Source organism: Phalacrocorax carbo, chromosome 3, assembly GCF_963921805.1.
Source record: "Phalacrocorax carbo chromosome 3, bPhaCar2.1, whole genome shotgun sequence".
Classification (NCBI taxonomy): domain Eukaryota; kingdom Metazoa; phylum Chordata; class Aves; order Suliformes; family Phalacrocoracidae; genus Phalacrocorax; species Phalacrocorax carbo.
The window spans coordinates 50,182,234-50,198,040 of NC_087515.1; the positions used below are offsets into that span (position 1 = coordinate 50,182,234).

General features: G+C 41.2%; 1 long non-coding RNA gene across 1 annotated transcript in view; it reads right to left on the reverse strand.

Moving 5' to 3' along the window:
* Nucleotides 1-815: 815 nt before the first annotated feature.
* The window catches only part of LOC135312549 (uncharacterized), a 184,111-nt gene continuing 169,119 nt past the window's right edge, over nucleotides 816-15,807 (reverse strand). The window contains exons 8-10 of the long non-coding RNA XR_010372130.1: nucleotides 10,259-10,327; nucleotides 6,144-6,307; nucleotides 816-907 (exon numbers count right to left, since the gene is read on the reverse strand). This is a non-coding gene — a long non-coding RNA (uncharacterized LOC135312549). The remainder of the gene's footprint in view (nucleotides 908-6,143; nucleotides 6,308-10,258; nucleotides 10,328-15,807) is intronic.

A 15,807-nucleotide genomic window follows, 5' to 3' on the forward strand; every position in this document is an offset into this window, starting at 1 on the left:
TTTTTATGTACCTGCACTTTCCCAGAAACATGCCAGACCCTCTGGCTCCCAGGGTGACCCAGCAAGGGCAGCCCCAGCGGCCCATACCAGCTTCCTCCCAAACTTGCCAAAGCCCTAGTGTGGGAATCACGTCTGAGCTGCTACCACAGGTACCAGCTGCTAGTCAGGAGGCAGGAGAGGCACCCACCAGCCCTACTGCAAACAGTACCTGTGCCACAGAGCGAAGCGCAAAAGGATGGGCGTGTTTGCTGAGCTGCAATACGAACCCTGAAGTCCATCGCTGTCAACAAGAATTTCAACAAAAGCATGAAGCTTTGCCATTGTGAAATCCCGTTTCCCAATCAGCGCTAGGTATTTTGTGAAAATTTTATTTTCTCTGAAAACTCTGTCACACTCTTAAATCCTCTGAAATTTTTTCCACTGTAAAGAACAAAGCTTTAGATAAGAGCATCTGACCAGCCACAGCAAAAATACAGTAAAAGGCCATGAAAAGGAGCTGTCATCTTTTATACCCAAATATATTCCATTTTAATGCAACTAAAAGAACAGCTTGGGGAAAAGGCAGCAATAAATAAAGGCTTTTCTTACTCTTCTAATTCAGCAGTATATTAGTTGAAAGATCATATGAAGTTAGATTTTTTTAAAGTTTAAATGCATTTCTTTCCATGAAATAAACAGCTGACTGAAAAATATCTGAAAATTTTTAACCCAAAAGCTTCAGGAGAGAATGTCCACTTGCCTCAACTCAATATTAACAGCATTTCTGAATAGCATTTCATAGCTCTTGGTCCTGGGGTGCATCCCAGAAATCCACGGAAAGCATGGATCCAAGATGAACAGTTTCATGGAGCTCCACTTTGTCCACCAACACGAACCACCTCCACATTTGTATCTTCAGGAGGCACAGCTTTAATGTATAGACACAAACGTGAAAGAAGAATTCATGGCCATTGGAAAGGGTCTAATAAAGTCAAGGTTCAGAAGTTTGGGGCAAATGTAGCTCTAATAATGGACCCAAAAACGTGTCAAGTGAAACTAATCTGGAACATTTCTATAAGGAGAGGATCTAATTTCACATTAGCTCATGCTTGTGTAACAAGATCAAAATGACAGTGGGAAGTGCAATATAATTATTCCCATCTCCTGGAAATTTTAAAACTTTACTTGCAAACAGTCCACCTTATTGCTCAAATGCCGAGTACTTCCCTATGCCTGGGCTGTTACGAGCCATGGTGATGACAATTGCCTCAGAATAAACACCTACTTTTTCACATTAAAGCTGATTTTTTGCAGTACTGCCTTACTCCCCTGAATAATCCTCATTCGCAGGCCAAAGTGGAGAGAGCAGACAAACAAGCTGGGGGATTGCAGCACTGGGATTGCTGCAGCCTTTGGTCGGTGGCAAGGAGGACGGCAGCCCCCCGTCCTTTCAGTTCTTTCGCACCACGCGCCAAATGCCAGCAGCATATCCATCGCTGACCACAGTTTGCCAACCTAGTAACATTTTCGCTGCTGTGTCCTGCTTACCCCTGGATATGCAGATACACCGTTGCTGTGGCCCGCAAAGCCTCTTGCAAGTCCTTGAGGGCTTGCACTCTCTTGTCATTGCAGCTTGCAGACTATCTAGTGCTTTAAGCCTCCGATTGCTAGGCGGAGTCTCTAAGCACTATTATGATCAATAATAATTATTCAATGATTTTAAAAACACTTTTGGACATTTCCAATGAGGCCCTAAAGCTGTTCAATAGCTGTCTGCCAAAAATGTGTCATAGCAAATGAATACTTTCATAGCAGTCATTTTACACAAAGATGGCTAAACTGTTTTTGTTCAGACTTTCCAAAAATACTTTTGAGAAGAGTTCAGACTTGAAAAATGTCATTCCCAAATTGGAAGTGGAAAAAGCTTTAAAAATGAAAAGTTCAAGTAATTTTAGTTGTAGTTGCTTCTAGATGTTCTACCCATCATTCATGTGTCTGTAGCTGTCACCCAACACAGCATCACCCACACTTGCTGCCCTCTAATCCTAGCCTGTCAGCTCTCCGCTGGCTTATTGCCCATCCCTAGGCAGGGGTCCACACCTTCCCATCACTAACAAAAAAGATGACTCCCCCTTCTCCCATCTGACTTCCTGCCCTGTCCTTCCTAAAGAGCCTGTATCCATCCACAGTAGCACCCCAGTCATATGAGCTATTCCGCCATCCTTCCACGATCCCACTCAGATCAGAGTCCTGCAGCCACACACAGTCCTTGAACTCCTCCTCTTTGTTCCCCATGCTGTCTGCACTAGCGTCCAGCCATTTCAAAGAGGCACCCAGTTGTGCTTATTTTCCAGGAAAAGCACTAGGGCTTTCCCTGCAATGCTGCCCTCTTGGCACCTCCTCATTTAGGTGCATATGCTCTAGCCGGACAACATTCAGTCCTGTGTGCAGTTTCTGCTGTCTCTCTTGTCCACATCATCCCTTGCTTACCAATCTGGTCCACTATTTCCCCACTTGTCTATTTGTCATCAGCTCTCTCCTGTCCATTCCTGGGTTAAAGTTCTCACCAGGTTTGCCAGCATGTTAGCAAAAATGCTTTTGCCTGATTTGGTCAGGTGGATCCCATCTCTTCCTAACATTTGACACTCAAAGAGGGTTCCATGGTCATAAAAGCCAAATCCCTGCTGTCAACACCAGCCATGCAAGCACTCGTTGACCACAGGACCCATCCACTCCTCCTCGAGCCCTTTCACCATCATAGGAGTCTTCATTTTCCAACCTGACAAGCACACACTCTGGCTGCCCACCTTTATTCACTATACCAGTATAAATTAGATCACTGTATTCACATACTAATATTTTGCAACACAATATAGAACAACTTTTCCTAACAGAGTCTCATACAGTGTTCGTAGTGTTAGTACATGTAAAAACTAATAGACTTGATACTAGGCAGTCCATATAATATTTTCTTCTTCACTGCATACCCACTTGCATCACACAAGGGCTATTAGGGATAATGCCATCTAGCTAAAGCTGGACTGGAAACAAAACCCCTCATTACAGACACATTGGTACTCAAAACATTTACAGATGGAATCCTCGTCTTTTGCCCGTGACTTTACCATAGGTAAAAGTAAACAGCCAACTTTCAACAAATCCAGACTTCATTATGTTCACAAACCTGTGTGAACTATACCCACGTTCTCTGGCTTAAACCCATCGCTTAGGTGTGGTTTATTTATACTGTGTCTCTTAATGTATCTATAACAGGTAGAGATACACCAGCACACTTTTCAGCTTTAAATGAGATTAAAGACAGTATGTTATGTGAAAGGGAAAATGACTCAAAATACTGGTTGTTTTTTCAAAGCCCTTCTGCCCACATGCCCTTGGCATTTCAGAATGCCTCTCACCATTCCCCACCTTGTCAGGGCTTCATTTGTGAGCTCCCTCCCAAGCAATGCTGGCCACTGAGCACTGCACCACAGCAAAGCCAATGCACCAGTAACAGCTGCAGAAAGTGAAAAATGAGTGGAAACAGCAGAGCCTGCAGACCCCTAGGACAGGGCTGGCTCCATGAGGGCCCACTGTGTGATTCTTAAACCCTCTTTCTGAGGCTTCAGCTTTACTGCAACCTACATGACAAGCAATTCCACAAATATAATTTCCAGTGCAACTACAAGTATTTCTTTAAACTAGGCAACATGCAGTTTTCCCGTCCCAGAAATATTTGTAGGAGAGAAAAAGGTTCACATATTCCCAAATACAAGCAATTGTGAAAGAAACCTAGAAAAAACGTTTTCAAATTAACAAGCTGGAGAGGGGAAAAAGCCTAGCTTGGCTTAGTCATTGGGCTTTTCAAGACTTCAGAAAGTTTCAGCTTTAAGGCCTTTAATTAATTATCTATGATAAATAGCTTCTATTTATTCTGTTTAAAAAAAACCCACCTTTTTTTCTTCTTGAAATTGTTTAAAAGTTTACCTCCTTTTTTCAAAATTAAGAATTTCTCACAAAACAAAGTTTGTTACAATCTTCCTCCTACTGCCACCCGCACATTTCTCATGATCTAGCTATCCTGCAACTGTGTGGTGAGCTGGATCAACTTAATGAGTCAATGAAAAAAAAAAGTTAAAAACCCCCAACAACCTCTTAAAAATAATAACTGGTTTTCCAGTGGATGATTGCACTGATCTGGCTCACAGCACCTGTATCAGATGCAAGGGAAGTGGAGGGATGGAGGTGGAGCAACCCCAGGGATGGAGGTGGAGCAATACCATCCCCCTCGATGGCAGCCCGCATTTAGAGTGGATTAAACACGTCCTGACGGCGCTCCTTCAGGCTAGCCACCAAAGATGCCCCGGATGAGAAGAGTAGAGAGCAACTAGCATTTCCTGCTCAAGTTTATGTGGCAACCACGGCTTAGACAGACTTGCAGATTTGACTTGGAATCTATAGTAGAATGAAAAATCCTGAAAGGTCTGATGGGGCACTTTGCTTTTTATTTCAGTTGGAAAACTGATTGGAGAATTTTGTGGCCCTCCTCCAGGACAAACCTGGGATTCCCAGGTCACGGATTACCCTCAGGAGGTGCCAGGAAAAGATACTGCTACTTGGACTGACTTGGGAATTGCTTTCACAGGTCCTGGCCCAATACTCCTAACCCGTTTGTTAATACCTGTGAGGTATGTGTAAATGAACGTGCTTTATAACCACTCAAAGTTAAACAAGTGGTTAGACAACTGATCCTTAGAAACAAAATGAAATATAGAAACAGGCACCTTTCCAATGCGGCAGAAAACATACCTGAAACAATAACTTAAAAGCATCCAAAGATGTTACAATTAAATCATTAATTATAACATTTTTATGGGGTTGATTTTATCATTAAGAGCTTGGCAACTTTTCCGCGCAGCTAACAGTTTGTTCTGGCTGGGATCCACCATAGATACATAACCAGAGCATCTACGGGTTTGTTTTGATTGTACTCCTGTTCATCGTTTTGGTAACACTGGAGTTTCTTTGGTGTTCATATTTGATTAGTGAGTTAATAAGGGACCAGATGCTTCTTTCTGCTGTTGCTGATGGAAGTAAAGTAGATGACTATGCGGTGAAAAGCGAGAAAAAGTGCATGCCCTACAGCATAATACTTCGCTTCCCCCAGCCTTGTAAGAAGTGGAAAATACTGGCACTGTATCTACAGGGAGGAAGATGGAGATCATCTGTCCTCCTCTAGCACACCAACATAAATGCTTAAAGTTATGCCTCACTACAGTTACAACATACTTAGTAAGCACAACATTGGAACAAGATTGAGGAAGGATAAATCCTTAGGGGAAAAAAAAAAGATAAAAGTTATGGAAATTAAGCAATACCATGCCAGGATGGCAGGCACCGCTATCTGGAAGGAGGAACATGGGAAATCCCTTGCCCTGGTGGACACTGAATACTTTACATGAGCTTTCTTCCCCTCCCCTCTTCCTTTCTATGTTCTTTTTTTCAAGTTTGAGCTCTGACATCATGAATGAAAATTGACACAAGTTGACTGGAGTAGTGAGTTCCTTGATAACTATCAAAAAAACAATACTCATTGACTTCACATCCATTCACATAAGCCACCATCACACCAAATAAGGCACACTTCCTAAATCCCCAAGAACCATGATCCAAACCAGCTATCTAATGAAGTGAAGAGGAAAGCCTCCATGCTCTATTATCATTTCCCTGAATCCACAACACAAGAGACTGTATTTTCAAGCTCAAAAAGCTTCTTTTTTAATCTGTCTTTTCAGTGGCATTATTGTTAATTGTTAATAAACCCTTTTTATGAAACAGGGATTATTTGTTGCATTTTTATAAGCTATGTATGCTTAAATAAAACTAATCTACAACAAGAATATACGGGGCAGATCTCCAATGACTTGTAACACAGTACTTTTCATTTAGAATCATCTTCATTCATCCCAAAATATTTAAATCACCCACCTATCCGCCCATTCTGGCTGCTGCATGGCTACATGAAGGCTTTTTATAGCCATCTCCTTCTATGGTAGGACAGTATTTTGTAAATAGGCTCTGCGTTTCAACAAATCTCCCCAAAATTCAGTTGTTCTCTGCAATAAGTGAGTATTTGTGAAATCATTGCTTATTTATCCATCACTTACCCCTTTGCCAGAGGGACACTAGTGGTCTGTCACTAAAGGTGATCTCTCCAAGTACCTTGCTGCTTCACAGCTTACACAGCGGAGCTCAGCGGGAAACAATTCTGGCGATTTCCAACTTGTCACGACTTCCCATTCTGAGGAGTTCACATCTTTACTAGAATCACCTATTTACAGAGAAGCAAAATTAGATTCTTTTGAATATTTCCCTAGACTCACTTTAAATGCTAGACTAGCTTAAAAACATAAACAAAACCATTCTTTCCAGCCAAGCATCAATTCTTGAGTACAAAATTGGAAACCAAGTAATGAGAGCAAAGCATAAAACCAAGGACACTGAAGACATTCGCACATCAGTCTATATCAGTCTCGTCCTCACTGCAACTCTGAGTTCATCTATAGCACTTAACAAAGCCAATGGCCAGACCACAGCATCCAGAGTGCTGTTTTTCACGGTGGACCCTCTCAGAGGCCTTGTCTGGATTCAAGAGCCAAGACAGCAACTCAGGAAGAGGTCACTTCCTAACGGGTGTTTTCTGAGTTAACCTGCCACGTTGCATTTCCAGCCCCAAACCCATGCTTCGTCTGAGGGGTGCTTTGTTCTATACAGCTCTTTCTGCAAGACAGAATTCCAAGACAAAAACCCTTCAACATTTATCCAATAAAAAGCAGCAGGAGTAACATCTTCTCTACCAGTTGTGGCTGTGTTAACTTTCACTTCCTTTATACCAACTGCAGCTTGGATAATTCCTGTTTCCTTCTCCTTATTTTTTAGAAATGGGCTTTTTTTCCATTCCTTTTTAATTTAAAACAACAACAACAAAAACCCACCACAACACAACTTTCAATATCTGGGCTCCTATGAGGCGAAACATTCAGAGCTAATCTAACAGAAAGCGATACGTGCCATCGAATGCACTCCCTGTGTTGCGAGAGCAGATTAAAAAAACATTGCAATATTTTTTAGATTATATGTCATGCATCTGATCAAACACTCAGTCCCCACTTCACTGGTAATTCCTCACAGTGATCTGGTACAACATGCTAATAACAGGGATGAAGAAGCCAGCATGCAGAGTTCTTTGGGCTTACGCAAAACATTGTCTGGCTCGCGTTTTGTCCAGTGAAAGCACGCAGGAGAGCAGACACCTTTTGTCAATTTTTTAAAAATTGTTGTTCACAGATTATTTTTTTAAGAGAAAAACAAGAAAAAATGTTGGATAAGAAAGAAGAGTTAATGATATGTCAGTGGAACTATCACAATGCCTAGTGAAGTTGCAGGCTTAAGCTGGAATTAAAGCAGTTTTATACAGTCATTGCCTTCACATCAGTTAGAAATGACATGAATGCAGAAGGAAGCCACCTGCTTTTCACTTGCTCAAGCCTTATGCAGACATGACTGGCTCTAGCAATTTTAGCAATTAATTATCAGTTCTGACAATGCCATTCAGGATGGAATAGAGACTGTAGCGTTTTTAGTCACCTTGAGCACTATTCATTAATTTGTACTGCATTGGCATCTGAGACCACTAGCCACGCAGTATGACACCTTTGAGTTGGAGCTACAGAACCATGAAATGGGAATACTGTCCTTAATATAGTACATAAAAAGACAATGCTCCTAGAATTTACAAGCTACCCCTTAGACTCCTGGTTCCTGCAAAGTGCAGGGGAAGGGGCAGAATTAGTTAAATAAGAATGTCCCATTTAATATATAGTCATTTTTCACTGTAAACCTACACACACATTAAACTAATGAAGGAACAAACCACACTAAAAAAGTAGAAGTCAAACAGGAGGATTATAAGGTTTACAATGAGAAAAGAAGAAAAATGGATATTAAGAGACGAAGAAGAATTCTAAGTGTATTAATGAGAGTTATGCCAAACAGTTATAAACCCAGTAACATAACCTGAAAAGATCATGAAGTCCATGACAGAAAAAACAAAATGGCTACCTCAAAATGCCTGGGCAGATGGTTTTCATGAAAACTTTAGAACCATTGTAGGCACAAGCCATTGAGCTGTAACAAGGAAAATGACAGAAGTATTTAAGTCCTGAGAGCAAGGTGGTCTTTCTGCGAGTACGACTCAACCTGGGCAGCCACAGGGAGATTTGCTGATGTGAACGGGTTGAGAGAAGAATGGCATGCTGTCCCAAATGACAAGAGCCTTTAGGAGCAGAGGCCACAGGGTCTGTAGAGATTGCAGGGGAGAAAAGATCGCTGTCTTCAAACACACAATGTACTCCTATCGATTTACTCCATTGAAGATGATTGTTTAGCTGGTGCAGTGATGCCAGTGACGGCCTTGTCAATGACACCGTGCATTGGCCTGGACCTTCCCAAAAGCATTTCTGATCCTTGCAGTAGGCGAAGTTTTATAAAACATTTTGAAAGTGTACTGTTGGTGAAACGTGCAGAGCATGGCCCATGAATGCCATGCTTGCAGGCCTCTAATCTGTTTCCGTATCACTGCTAACCTCACCTTCGCTCCACGTCCTGTGCTGACTCTTTGAATGTGGTCAAATGATGTATTGGCTTCAACCTACATTGTCAGTTCAGCAAATAGCAATCAACTTAATATTCACCATTATATCATGTGATAATACTTTGAAATTCTTTACTGGTTTGGGGCTGCTGAAATATGCATATCCATATTAATGCATGCAATACCACACTTGGAAGAAAGGTATACAGGAATCGGAAAGACAGTTCATGAGGTTATTGAATGAACAATGATCCCCACAGATCACCTTCCTCCCCAACTTTCACCTCCATGAACACACTCTTTAGATATTCTGCTGCTTCCTCTCAGCAGCACAAATCAATTAAATATTTATTTAAGCCATGTTCAATATATTAGGTAAGTGAAGAGTGCTAGCTTAACATTACATGCTGTATCGTAATGTTCTGCATGACAGTGTTGCAATGATATGCACATTATTGGAGAGTTCTATTTGCTTATGAAGAGTAGAAGCAAAAAGAAAATGAACACCCAAATCAGAATTTCTAATCTAAGCCTACTCCTTTTAGCTATTATTATTTAATCAATTCAAGAGGAAATGCACAAACTCTAGAAACAGGTGGTGCACTAATAGGTGGGCACTGAAGTGTGGGGGTTTCTCTCTTGCTTGGGTTTTTAAGCAGAGCAGAAATTTGTTGGTCAAGAAAATCCCTATGTATGGCTTGCATTACCACAGGCATGCCAGACCATAGCAGAAATCTTAAACTGAACAAAATAGAGGTAAAACGGAGAGGGGGACAATTTGGAGATGCCAAGAAATAACAATTAACCTAAGTACAGCACAAACCATTGCTTTAGAACTGCCAGCAAAATCTTGCCAACCTCAGTCCATTCTCAGCAATTAGGGATGACATACACCATAACGTTTGGAATATAAGGGAGAGGAAAGGGAAGAGAATAAAATTGCTGTACATTTTGTCACAGCTGACGTATGACAATTGCCAAGGGCATGTGTTTCTGAAGATAAACTGATAAGCTGCAGTTGAAACAATTGCTTCTGACAAGGAAATATTAGAGGCCAAACCCCTACCCACACCCCGATCTTCAGGGGACAAGTGTTTGCTCTGTTTGTAACATTAGATAAACGATGCGCACAAAGCAAGATTGCTGCATAGGGGATTCTTGCAACTGCAGCATTATGTGAAATAAAAGAGGATCTAATCCACAAACTTGATTTCTTAGGCTGACATAGGAAGCATTCAACAGAGGTTAAATAAAAGATTAACTTCCTAATATCTGAAGATAGGGACAATTGGGCTCAGTCCTACTAAGTCTGAAAAACTGGGGATATCACTACATAAGACCCCAGAACTGATTAACAGAAAGCTATGATTTAAAAAAGGGGGCAAACCTTAATATTTTTTTAATCAGGAGCTCAGCACTATGGGAATAGACAGCTGTTACATGGTTTAGAATTTGTCCCAAAACTCCCTGGCTTCAACAGGTGACTTTCGATTATTTGCAAGGAGCACTGGACTGGTACCCTGCGAAATTGCTTACCAAAGCAGGAGGACATTTGCACAGGGAAAATGACAGAAAAAAGTAGGATAGGGAAATAGTTAAAAAAAAATAGTTTAAAAAAAAATCACCTACTTTTTTTTCTCTTGTCAGCTGGAATCCCCTTACAGCTCCAGTAATCCAAGTGGTAAGTACTTCCTCTGACTGCCAAAAATGAAAAGACGTTAAAGAGAATTTTGCAAGTCAGCCATGTATCAGAAAATCCCAGCTGATTTAACTTTGATAAATGTCTTTTATAATAAGAGCAAATGTATTCCTTCTTCCCCTGTAATGTGTTTTGGGGTTTGTTTGGGGTTTTTTTTGGGGGGGGGAAGTGGGGAGGATTTTTAAGCAGGGGGTCTTATAAGACTGAACATCCTGAAAAATACAGAACACTAAGCCTTGTTGCAAGCAGACATGGGAAGATGGGCCTGCTGCCCGATTCCTGGTTTAGAAATAACGTAGGTTCTGGAATTAGACTATCTAAAACTTTACACAAACCCAGAAATTTCCTGACCTTGCAGGGGGGCAGGGGGAAACAGTTTGGACCAATTTGAAAGGAAAATCTCCCAAAGGTTTTTTTCCAAGAGGATCGAATGTTGACGCTTCCCTCAAAAGTGGTTATTTATAAATAAATAAATAAGGCTGAATAGAAACAGTTATTTTCCATACATCCTTCTGAACCACAGGCAAGAATGAAGGACAAGGTCAGCACGTTTCATCAGTATTACTGACAGGGAAAGAAAAAAGAAAATCTAGAACCAGGTACTTTTAAAGATACTATTGGTTTAAAGGTAAGTCCCTTTCTTCAAAGGGTGACAGAAATGTGCTGGCCCCACAGGGAAACTGAGACTCTTCTCATCTTTGTGCTATCATCTTCTTGTTTCTAGTCTTCCAGGGCCATAAAGCACCGCTTAGCACTGTGACACATCCTTCTGTGGAAACACCACCATGAGGCGGGGCTGCATATGCCCTAGCCTAGTCTTAGACAAGGGTAATTTTAGGGAAGATGGAAGCCGTCAGATGCACACGTTCATGTAGGACAAATATAAAAAGACTTATGTATCGATCCAGGTAAACAAGCTAGTCATCTTATTTGTATGTACAGACACTGCAGCCGATGACTTCACCAGGATTCTGAGGATAGCATTTGGTCTGAAATCATGTTCTCTAAGTTACATCTCAATAATCCAATTAAAATGTACGAGAACTAATTAAACCTAGTGCATAACGATAGTAACAATAGCACATAGTAATTTATAGCATTTTCTATCTTCAGTGCACTTACAGGCACTAATTAATAGATAACATGATTTTAAAAATGCATGAGCACAGCATATGATTAGAATTAACATTTCAATTACTCTCCGTCTCTGACCACTACATTTACAAAATGCTTCTTATTTCTTTGTACATATGTGTAATAAACAAAAAGGATTCTGTACAACTTATTACAAAGTAATTATAGAGTTTCTAAACCATCCTATACACTCCATGAGAAATCACATCTGCTTTCTTATTCTCTTCAAAATTCCACCTTTTAGGTGATTTCCACAGACCCCTATTAATGTAATCTCTTTTTCTTAAACTCTGCTCATGCACAGCGGATTCTGCGCAGTAACTTCAATCCTATGGCAGGATTGCCATGCCAGAAACAAGGTGAAGCTCCTCAGGAAAAGCCACTGGAGCTACAGTTACCCTGGGACTGAAGTGCTCATGGGCAGACACAACAGATGGATTTGGGAAGTCCCAGGGACCAAATCCCCATCGCTTCTTCCCATGAGGCAAATGCCGTCACCCAGTGACAGCAGCCTTCACTGATTGCCACTTCTGGTACTACTAGTGCTGAAACCAGAGCAGTACAGAGCTTGCCATAGGCTGAGACTGCTCTGTACCTGTTTCATGGGCCATTTTTTTTAGCCTGAGCCTTCTGATTGCACCACAGCAGTTTAAATGTAACACAAGTATATCTGTGCAGGGGTCAAATGTGGAAGTCTTCCATTCAGAGGAATTGAGGCTTTCAGAAACAGCAGAACAAAGACACATTTTGGCAACTCATCTTCCCCTGCTGCCAATTTAAACCTTACAGTTTAAAATTACTTCCTTTCAACATCTGTTGGGTTTGTGGCTAATGGATTGACCTTTTTGAGAAGGGAAAAGTTCCTTCTGGGTTTTTTTGCAGGCCACTGGTCTGCAGGGACATCAGACTGAGTGCCTGGATAACTCACTGTTGTTAGATTTTTCCAATATTTTTCAAGGCTTTTCAGGTACTAAAACCAAACCAAAACAAAAATCCCCAAAGCCAGAAGTGCCCATATACACTAGCTGTCATACACAGCCTACAATAAAAAGAAACCTCCCTCGGCTGACAGGGTAAATGCATTTGCCTTTTCTCCGCAATGGGAATTTGCAGCACAGGGTCTCCCTGCTGATGCCTTCCTACCGCTGCCCTCTCCATCTGCAGAGTTTCAGTTCATCCTCCTGCTGTTTCACACACCTTTTTAATGAAAATTAATTCATATTGCAGCATTTTCCCTGCTAGATGTGTAGGCTGAGACTCTCTTACCTCTGCTGTTCTCCGTCTTTCTTTATGGACCAATGCAAATTGCCCAGCTAGACTTTCCTGTAAGAATCTCTTTTTTTCCACATGTCCCCGTATAATTGTCAGACTTTACATTTGAACTTGTAAGCATAGAGGGACAGAAGCATTTATCCAGCCTGATACAATTACCTCTTTCAAATGACTTTTCTGCTCATGTCTTAACTCTTTAGCAGGCTGTAGAAGCCTCTGAGCAGCTGGTATCCATTCGAACTTGTCTTTTTTTGTGCTAGCTACATGTTTCCAATCAATGAAATCAATAGCACACTTCTCAGGTTTTCCCTACTACATAAATAAATATAGATCTAGTGCCGACAGCACACAGGTCGAGGTGACAAAGGGGAGAGCACAATAGGGAAAACCAACAGAAATCACTCAAGCCCTGCTGTATAAAGTCCTTACTGATAATTCAGTGATCAAATTTTATTTCATATAAATTAATAAAACACCCACAAACTTCTAGCAGGAAAGGCCAGCACTGATTTTAATCTTGCTCATTACATCACTTGCTTCTAACTAATAGGGCTGCAAATAATCATTCTTGTGCTAGTTATTTTTAATTATTATTTAAAATAGAATATTTCTTTCATTTAGAAGCTAGCCAGGAAGCTCTACATATCAATATTTCAAGCTCACCACATTTTACTTTCAGCCATGAAAAAAATCTGTATAACTATGAAGACAAGTTTCAGTCAAAGTGCAATGGATCACTTCAGAAAAGCATTTCTGCACGCACCGTGTAAGAAAGAACTGTGCTTATTCAGCATTAATGAAGTTTTCTGGACTCTGAACAGAAATTCTCATTGGTAAGTCTCACTAGCAGGATGGTCCTAAACCTTTCCTAGTATCTGTGAGGAAGATTTTATAATAGCAATAGTGAAGGAAAGGGGATGAAATAGGAAAAAGAACAAATCCGTGACCTTTACTGCCACACTGAGACAGAATTCTGGAAGTTGAAATGTTGGCTGCTACAATGTAGGAATCAAATTTAATGACAGAGTTTTCCAGGCAAACATAAGCTGGAAGGATTCCTGGTACTCTGACGTGGAGCCCACCCCAGTAGCCCACCTGAATCCGTCCACATGTGCAGCAGCTACTGCTGCTACTAACAGCAGTGCTTAGTCACAGAGCTCTGCGACCTCTGAAGAAGATAATGAGGAAAATCCATCCAATTTCTAAAGCACAGGAAAACATTTTCAGAAGAGCAAGCAAGTTTGTCCCATCTCAGTAGACTTGGGAGAGTTGCTGGAGAATAAATGAGCATTGGAGAGGAATAATGCTCTGACCCTAAGAGATGATTTTTAGACAAGGTTCAGGCCCAGAGCATGAGGAAATTTCCACTGCTGTTAGTACTTTATGTCATCTGGTTAAATAAAGGCTTCCCTAAGCCATTCCCTTCCCATTGCCTTTCAGAAGAACTGGACTTAGAAAAAGCAGTAAAAACCCGAAGACTGCAGGCAATGTGAAATATTTCTCTTTTATAAAAGTGTTCTGAAGGAAAGAGGTATCATATGGAGAAATATTTCATAAGAAATTACAGCCTCAGAGCTATCCCACTTTGCTTTTGCATTTATCATTTCTATTTCTACCCACCTGCTCTCCTACCCACACACCCCCAGCGTTATTAACGTTTATGAAAGAGCATGAAGTTTTCGTAATAAAGAATGTTTTTGTCCATTATTTAGAGAATAATATAGTTCATTCAGTATGTTCCCTTGGAGGAAAAAAAAACAGTTTGGTCTGCTGTAACTAGACACTCTTTTTCAGGAAATACATTGCACTGAACTACCTGATTTTCTTTTTAAAGTTACAAGGGTACAAAAGAGTTCTGCCTAGAGACAGTGATTTTCATCATGGTGACGTTCACCCACAGATGATGTCAGGTGTGCTGTTTGTTACATATCATCCTATACTGTGTGTTATGTGTAGAACAAGGAGATATATTCTTGATCCTAAAAGCTGATTCTATTCTTTTTAACTCATTACTGAAAAGACAGACTTTCTAAGGGTCAGGTTTTTGTACCCCAAAGCTACTTCAAGGATATACTTTGCTGCCATTTATTGTTTGCTTCTGGAAGTTTCTTCATTAGACAGAAATCTGGTGATGTCACCAGATCATATACTTGCAAAATAACCTAAATAAGCATTTGCTTATGCTAAGGTTAAGGCCAGACTACGAATTTGGGAGTCAGTTGTGGAGCCAGGGATTTTGACTGACAGTGGTTTACCCTAATATCTACAAGCCTAAAAAGAGCAGGAGCATCTCAGGTAGGCAAGAACGTTTTAGCAGAAAAGGGGAGAGGCGGTCCTTAGGTCATCAGCATTCAGGAATTTCAGTGCTCTCTGAATGGAAACCAAAGTTTCAATGTGCCCATGGCAGCAAAATGACAGCCAGTGGTGAACACAGAAGCATTGTTACAGAGTGCAAGTGTCAGCCCGTAAAATTGGTAGCCATCCCCAGCATTACCTAAAGGTACTGAGCAGTCTTCAAGGGTGAAGTCCTCTGTTATTCTGCTTTATCGTAGTGTAGTCTAGAAGGAGCTAGGCAGGGGTAACTACAGCAAGGACTGCATCAGAAAGAGAAGTTTGTAAAACCCTGGCCCACCGAAGCTGGATGTACCTACACTGAAGGTAAGGTTGCTGCCACCCAGCAGTTCAGGGCTGTTAACAGAACAAAACAAGACTGTAGAATATCACAACCTCTTCAACAACAAGAGCTGACATGATTCCCTTAGCGCCTCCAGTGCTTTTCGTTCCAAACTGAATTCACATCATCATGCTTTCCTAGGGGTGCCCTCTCTTAGTGGTCTTACAAACACAGGGAAACTGTGGAAGTTCAGCTTGCCTATTGCGAGGAGTTCTGGCTGAAAGCTGGGTGCCTACTAGACAGGATACGGTCCTGTTGTTCCCCAAATCCTCACACACACTGAGCCAGGAAGGCAGCCTAACGATTTATTGGAAGGCAACTCGCTTCTGAGAGTCCTCAGCGAGTATTTAGCAAGGAGGGAACAGTCCCTTATATCACTCCCCCCAAAATGAAAGAGAC